The 8,112-nt window shown below is 48.1% G+C and overlaps 1 pseudogene; it reads right to left on the bottom strand.

Moving 5' to 3' along the window:
- Positions 1 to 1,017: 1,017 nt before the first annotated feature.
- Positions 1,018 to 5,770, bottom strand: LOC124646521 (annotated as a pseudogene).
- Positions 5,771 to 8,112: the final 2,342 nt, after the last annotated feature.

The raw sequence follows: 8,112 nt of genomic DNA, 5'->3' as shown, positions 1-8,112 counted from the left end.
AAAAATACCAGTTCACTTTATCGTAGGCTTTCTCAAAGTCTATTTTAAGAGAACCCCATCTTGCTTTTTCTCTCTAGCTCATGAATGATCTCATAAAGGATGACAACTCCTTCAAGAATGTGTCGGCTTGTACGAATGCTATTTGAGTTGGCTGAATAACTTTATGCGCGAGTCTAGTTGCACAATTTGTTCCTACTTTTGTGAATGTCTTAAGACTCAAATTAAGAAAATGGGTCTACATTGTTGAATCTGGATAGCATTCTCTTTTTTGGGGAGCAAATGATGGTTCCAAAATTTAGATAAAATAAAGGAAGATCTCCACCATGGAACATATCAAACATGTTCATTAGATCCTTCTTAATTAGTGCCCAACATACTTGGTAGAACTCAGCTGGAAACCTTCAAGACTTGGTGCTTTGTTCTTCTTTTCCATTTGCAAAATAGTGTCATGACCTCATTCTCTATGAATGCGGTCGGCAAGATTGTATTTTCTTCTGCAAAATCTGTCGTATATCATGTATGTGGATTTCTATGAGAGTGAAATCATTTCGATCCGGTGCTCCAAATAATTTCTTATAGAAGTCAGTAATATAGTTTTTTGGATTCTCTTTCCCTATGATGGTTCCTTCATCTTGTTCAAGTTGGAAGATCGTTTTCCTCCTATGTTTTTCATTAGCAATGAGATGAAAATATTTAGTGTTATTACCATCTTCTTGAACATGTTTTACATTCGCTTGTTGCGCCCATTTCACCTTTTCATCTCTACGGAGTTGCAAGACCTTCTCAGTTGCGTCCCTCGTAGAATCTCTCTCTGAATCGCTAAGAAGTATAGATGTATTCATATGCGTGATCTAGCCCAATTTGTTTTCGTTAACATTCATTTATTAGTTCTGTAAAATCATATAAGCAAATGCAGAATTTGACACCAATAAATCATAAATGATTGAAACCCGATCTCCTGACAAACAAATACTCTTTATACTTTATTCATGCAGAAAGTTAAGTTTCATAATAAAATACAAATACATTTCCAGGGTCCCCAACTCTTATTTTACACACAGTTCAGGAATAAACTCTTATCTTACACAAGCATACAAGCGGAAGAATTTAAGATGTATCAGCCACGAAGTCTTCTATCACAGTCCGTACAGCAATAGGAATTCTCACCGAGTGCGCACTTTGGTCGGACCATGTCAAACTTCCAAATGTATACGCACCTTGCACTCTCTGCTTTGCTGTAAACGTTATCTTAAATGCCACGCTTTTTTCACCACCGGCAGTGAAACTGATAACCGATGGCTCCACGGAAACATCTACCCCTGCAGGAGCTTCAACATCTGCTTGGTAGCTTGCTTCGACTGGCCCCACGTTCGTGATTGTGCGCTGCACAGTGACCTGGTTCTTGAGGTTTGGCACGGCAATTGATGGGAGATTGAGAGCCAGTTGGTAGGACTCGCAGTCATTTAACAACCCCATGATGCAATTAAAGAGGTCGTTGTATTCCATCCCATCCATGTCGTAAACCAAGCCCGGGTCAACAGCCTTGTCCGGGTTCATGTGGCCACCGCCAAAGTCGAACGGATCAGCCAGTTTCCTCGGAACCCCATCTGCTTGGATCGGCATACCAAAACGATCGGTCACGGAAGCTGCAAAGGTATTCCAAAAATATATTCTGAGTTAGTCATAGCTTACAATGACTTATTTGGCAGAAATTTTTTTCTACGCTCTTGGTGTGCGTACCTGTGGTGACAATGGCAGACTTGATCATGGCAGGCGACCAGTGAGGATGAACCGACTTGAGCAGCGCGGTGACCGCTGAGACATGAGGGCATGCCATGGATGTTCCGGATTTGAACACGTAGGAGCCGCGCTGGGCCGCCAAGATGCTGACACCGGGTGCAGTCACGTCGGGCTGTACAGACATATATATGAAGGTTTTAGAGGCCACATAATGGCCGCAAGTAGATTGTTTGCGGATATTATATGTTGTATATTGTCCTAATAAAGATACTGATATATACTTTGAGTATGCCGGGGAAGTGAGTGCTTGGCCCTCTCGACGAGAAAGAGGCAACCCTCGGTGACAGCACCCCATTTCCAACAACCGTTGCCGTAGGCAAGACCTTCATCACCGGACTCCTGGCATGCCACAAGAAGACATATATGAAAACTCAGGGAAAGAAAGAAAAAAAACACTTTCATTCTGTTTCGGACAATGCGACAGTTGCGCTCTCACCCTGCCACTTGGATATACGATGAGATTCTTTGTGCAATCTCAAAATCCACCACTACGCAGGGCATAATGCCATCGCACAAGCCCAGGATTTCAAGGAGGTTGATAGTGTACTGTGCGAAGATAAGACCATTCGCGCGAGCCTTGATGGCAAGCTTTATGGCCTTGGGAAGTGCTTCCGTGGGCGGCATGTCTTTCGCATCAGCTGGTGCATAGCACAGGATAATTTTGCCAGTGACGTTGATCGACGCCACTGATTCTGCGTCGCAGCTGCACAAAAGTTTTAAGTTGCATATAGTGTTGAGTCGTGATGAACTGCAAAATAAACATGTGACCAGTGACTGCCTTATTTTGTTACCTCCCGCCATCTTTTTTTCGATAAAGGGAATATATTAATATCAAAACGATACCAATTACACCCAGCCTCTGCAACAACGCACCACCCTAATGGCACTACGGATGCACACAGCCAAAAAAAAAAAAAAACTAAGAAACAAAAGTCCCGCTACAGTATCTCGGGCCTAACAACAGCAATACATCCACCGCCAAGACAACACCTGAAATACAGAATCTCCAAAAACGACGCCTCCAAGAAGGGAATAGTGCGCGAACACCATCGTCGCCCGATCAACGATCTTAGGTTTTCACCCTGAAGATAGTCCCCGCTCTCAAAACAATGTCTCCAACAAGGTCATTGCCAGGCACAACCAGTTAAGGCCAGACCTTGGGTTTTCACCCTGAAAGGTAGGACTCTGAACTTCACCTGTGTTGTCGCCCCCACTTTCATACCGCTGCTGTGAAGCCCGGAACACCAAGCAAGTCCCTCAACAACGCGGAGACTTGAACCTCCCTTAGCTAGTCCTCCCCTCCGGCCTTCATGAACTTCTCTTCTTCCGACTTTCATCATGGACCAATAGTCACTTGATGTCAACACAGAAAAAGAGCTTCGCGCCGCTCCCTCCAGAACCAATCGGTCGGAATAAAAGCATGGGTGCGCACGACCGAATACCACCGATCCAGCAAACTCCAGGCAAAAAGCACTGTTACATTCGCCGGCGGAGCCTTCCGGAACTCAACACTCCGGCTAGATCACGAGTCCGAGGCCTCCGGTAGGTCTTCCTCTTCACGCAAGAGAGACCCTAGGACCACCGCCTTTATTCAGGTCGGACCCCCACGTCGGCGACCATCCCGGGCTGGCCACTCCAACCCTCCACCGGTGACTCCGTCGCCGGCTTCCAAGCATCTCCATCTCGCCGCCGGAACGCGGTGATAGATCGATAGATCCACCACCACCAACCGCAGGCCAACCCTCTCCGGCGAAGAAGAGGGCCACCTCCACCGTCTTACCCAAGGCTGCTGCCCCGGGCGACCTCGTGTCGCGGGTGAAGCCCAAGATCGCCTCCACTCACCGGCGAGAGGCGGGGGGAAATTGGCGCAGGCCATGAGCCTGGCCGCCGCCCACCACCAGCCCCTGTCGGAGTGCTGCGGAGAGCCGACGGGAGGAGGGAGGCCGCAGTGCTGGCCGCCGCCGCCCATCCCAACCGCGCCGGCCGAGGAGAGCCGACGGGAGAAGGGGGCGCAGCGCAGGCCGCCGCCGCCCAACCCATCCGCGCGCCCGCCATGCGTCGAGGAAGGGGATCCGGCCGCTGTCCACCAGGCGTCGACGAGGAAGGGCCCCCGCCGCCGCCACGCCCCGAGGGTCTTTGCCCCGGCGGCGCTAAAGGCGGCGGCGGCGGCGTTTAGGGCTGGGGAGTTAAGGGAGGCTGGGGCGTTTAGGGCTCACGCAACGTTAATGTCTATAATCCCCTCCCGCCATCTACAAGGTCCTTAAAGTCGTTGCTGATCACAGATGTATTGTTGGGAAGAGATTGCCCCTTCATTTTCAAATCAAGCAGATAAGTGAAGAAACTACTATAATTAAAGGAACTAAGGAAAGCTTTAGGGACGAGCTATACATTCTTATCGTTAGTTTCAACGACCTCAGCCGAATAAGTTATATTTTTGTAAAAATAATATGATTGATCATCCCTGTGCACGCTAGAGTGCATCATAGATGCGATCAGAGTTGATTTTCCCTTTCCAACTATTGATCTCACATAAAAATAATTATTTGAAGATTGTTTGTACTTACCACGAGTTTTTCTTTGTTCCCGAGCGATATCAGGGTGGGGAAAGCCCGGTCAATCGTGCTAGCGGCCACTGTCGTGACCCACGGTACAGAGTTTGACAACGTCTGTGGCACGGGCCCATCGTTCCCAGCGGCGAACACAATAGAGATCCCTCTCTGCACAGCATGCAACGTAAAGTAGAACTCAAGACCGGCCCCTCCTATCGAGATTGACAGGACGTCCACGCCGTCATGTATGGCATCGTCGATGGCCGCAAGGATCGCTGCGTCAGGGCAACTTGCACCCAACCAGCAGACCTTGTAGATACCAAGCCGCGCATGCGGTGCCCCACCACGTGCCATGCCGGTGCCTAAGCCCCCGTAGCTCACGCCTTGCACCTCCACGCCTGCGATCGTCGAGGCGACATGTGTGCCGTGTCCGCTTTGGTCCCTAGGTGATTTATAGATGCCACGGCCATACCACCGCGCGCCGATGATCTTCCGGTTGCAACTTGTGGTGTTGAAATCCTGGCCGGTCTGGCATTTCCCTTTCCACCGTGCTGGCACGGGGCCATAACCGTTGTCGTCAAAGCTTCGTGATTCCGGCCATATGCCTGTTGTAGTACGATCATATGTTGTGCATGGGGTCAACGTTTCCCAATCTTTAGTTTTTTTCTTCATGTTTTGGATTTAAGCTTGAGGTGGGATTGCAAACCTGAATCGATCACGCCGATGATTACATCTTCACCGTATTTTGCTTTTTGGAGGAGGCCTGGTTGTTGTGGTGGTTGATTATATTCAAGGCCAAGGAAGTCCCAGCTCCGAGTTGTGTGTAGTTAATTTGTGAAAGGTATTAGGCTTCACACTCACAACATCAGGGAACTCTACATTCGGAGGTATAGGTTAATTATATATGTGGATGTAATATATAAATATGCCATCTGAAGATCGACAGTACTTACTTGCTAGGGCCTCAGCTTGAGATTCAGTGAGCATTGCGGCGAAACCTGAAAATCCGTGCTTGTAACTGTAAACTATCGACTTCAAGGCTTCATCCTTGCTGTTGCCAAATAAAACAAAAATGTTAGCGATCACTTGTGCTTCGTGGTAACAATATGTAACGTGAATTACTAGAGGCTAGTACCTCCCATGAAGAGAGGTTAGTAGGTCATGGTGCGACGAGGTGACCACAGATGGATCATCATGCTTCTTGTCCCCCATATAAACGATGTAGAGCTGACGTGGCGGTCGAGAAATTAATAGTATCAGAACAAGCCGATTTAATGCAGAAACGATACGAAGTTAACTCTTCTATATAAAAAAGGGAAAGCATATCTAACTTTGCTCGACCCATTAGCTGAAAGAGGCAGCAGCGTCACCAGTAGCAGAGCACAGCAGAATCCTGTTCTCAATCCCATGTCTGGTTTCAAGAAGAGTGCTGTGTTCTTGTGTTATATCGTCTATGTGTATGGTATCTATATATAGTAGCCAGGAGGCAGGAGCAACCATGTTGTGCAAGAGCAGTTGACAGAATTGAGAAGTAAAGACTAGATCAATGTCTTAGAGGAAGCAACCATGCCTTTTTTTCGAGGAGAAGCAACTTGATTTGATCTGGTCGGCCTCAATTAAGAAACTAGTACCAAAGCGGGTATAAATATTTAGTACTCCTATTCTGTTTTCTGATGTAATGTCTTGATCGGCTTCCAGAGAAGGGTTCTATGCTCACCGGGCTTGGACGACATGACCTCCTTCATAATCATAGACTATCAAGTACCCTTCGGTAGGTAATATGTAACAAAGTTGACAAATGTCATCTGAATTTAAAATATATGAGAGAGAAGTCTGCTGCAAAAGACTTGTACAGGGAAGAGCGACCCCTTTGAGTTGACCGCAGCCTCTGCACTATAATACTTCACTTGGGTAAATGGGCTACGCACGGTGGAAGGCTTCGGTTTCTGCACGGTCCAGCTCAACAATCCCAGACAACGACACAGCCATTGCACCGCAAGAGCTATCTCTAGTCACGTCTTCTAAAACCTCCTCCAAAGGACTTTGGGGTGGCCGCCCCAACTTCCACTTCTCGTGTTGGTTTTTAGGCCCTGTCTAGGATCGGCTTACGGTCACCGTGCGCGAGCGCGAGGCCCAATCGTGAGTAGGATGATCCGATTATGCGGTGAAAACCCTAAATCGTCGTAGATCTACTCAGCTTTATCTTGATCAAGCAGGACCACCATATATTCGGACACCTTGTCCGGATCATGGGTGGATCGGCTCTTTGAGCCGATTCACGGGATAACCTGAGAGCCGATCGAGGCTCGTATTTAATGTTTACGTGTATGCCATGCAGGAAACTAAGCGAGGCATCATCCACACCTTCCTGACCGGGTATAGGTCGGGTGGCACGCCCTTGTGATAAACATCGGACGTGCGACCAGGAGGCTTTGCGGGCCGTCGCTCTGAGGGACTGGGGCCAGCCGCAGCCCTAGTTGTTCCCGGCTCTACCGTGTTGACCGTCTCTGCCCGCCAGGGGGTTTCTGACCGTCAACACATAGGTCTAGTATATGTATTCTGTCACGTATTGTACACATGTATTTGTAACCCGGTGATCAATATATATAGAGAGGTGTGAGAAGCTTAAGCCCACGCAAAACCCTAAACACGTTTTTCAACTGGGAGGTCCACTGGGAAGAAGAGCGACATGAGACGGGAGAGGTAGGGTGGCGGGACGACCGGTCGGTGGGGCGGCAGCCAGAGCTCGATCAGGGTGGGGCGGCGGCGCGCAGGGGGCAGACCTTTTTTCCTCTTCTCTAGAAAAGAGAGAACCCATTTGGGGAGAAAAGAAAAGGCTTAGGAGAATAAAAAAAAGAGGCACCCAATGGAATTACCGGGTGACTCAGCGGTGGCATTATCTGTGTAATTTCTGGAAACGAAATGGGCAAAGCAGGGGAACGATTTGAGAGGCCATAAAAAAGCTCGGGAAGCACCTCCTACGCGTGTTTTTTTTCTTTTGTATGGGAAGAGGACCTGCTTTTGGAAAAGCCTACCACGCAGCCAACCCCTTTGTTTCGTTTCGCCTGCTCGGGAAGGACGGATGATTAAGGCGCCATGAACTGTTGCACGGAGGCAGCTCACGTGAGCATGCCACCACAACGTGCCTTCCTGACCGGTGACGTTGAATCGATAGGTGAAATTCTTATTCGGCTGGATGGGGCACTGTGTTATCATCGCTGGTCCATCGGCCCAGCAGTTCAGTTGTTGCTTCACTCCATGCCTGCATAGTATGTAGGATTAGCAGACCATTTTTTTCTTTCCCACAAGAATACTGTCACAATTTGGATTGTTTGTCCGTAAGCAATTGTCTAAACTCGCCAGAAAAAGATGACGGTGACTAACACTAGAAAGGAAATGGCATAAAGGAAATGGCGGAAATGAGATGGCGGGAAGGAAATGGTGGAAAAGAAACAACGAGAAAAAAATGGAGGAAAAATACACCTGTACCGGATGGTTTGTAACAAAGCAGACAATTAAGTAGGGTTATTCTTGTGATCTCCTTCTATACATTGGATATGATCAGATGCAACCTTTGGATATAACCCCACTCATCCGGATGATTTGTATTGATGAACACAAAGAACCGAGGTCGAAGGCATATTTTGATTGATACCCCCTCTATACTGAGCTGTGAATTCTGTGGGGCTGCGAGAGGCTATTTATAGGGGGTCACAATGGCTGAAATATGGCATTTAGGAAATGGCGTGAAACAAAGTAGGGA

Source organism: Lolium rigidum, chromosome 4, assembly GCF_022539505.1.
Source record: "Lolium rigidum isolate FL_2022 chromosome 4, APGP_CSIRO_Lrig_0.1, whole genome shotgun sequence".
In the NCBI taxonomy this organism is placed as follows: domain Eukaryota; kingdom Viridiplantae; phylum Streptophyta; class Magnoliopsida; order Poales; family Poaceae; genus Lolium; species Lolium rigidum.
The sequence above is the reverse complement of the archived record's forward strand: the minus strand, read 5'-3'. Positions and strand labels throughout refer to the sequence as shown.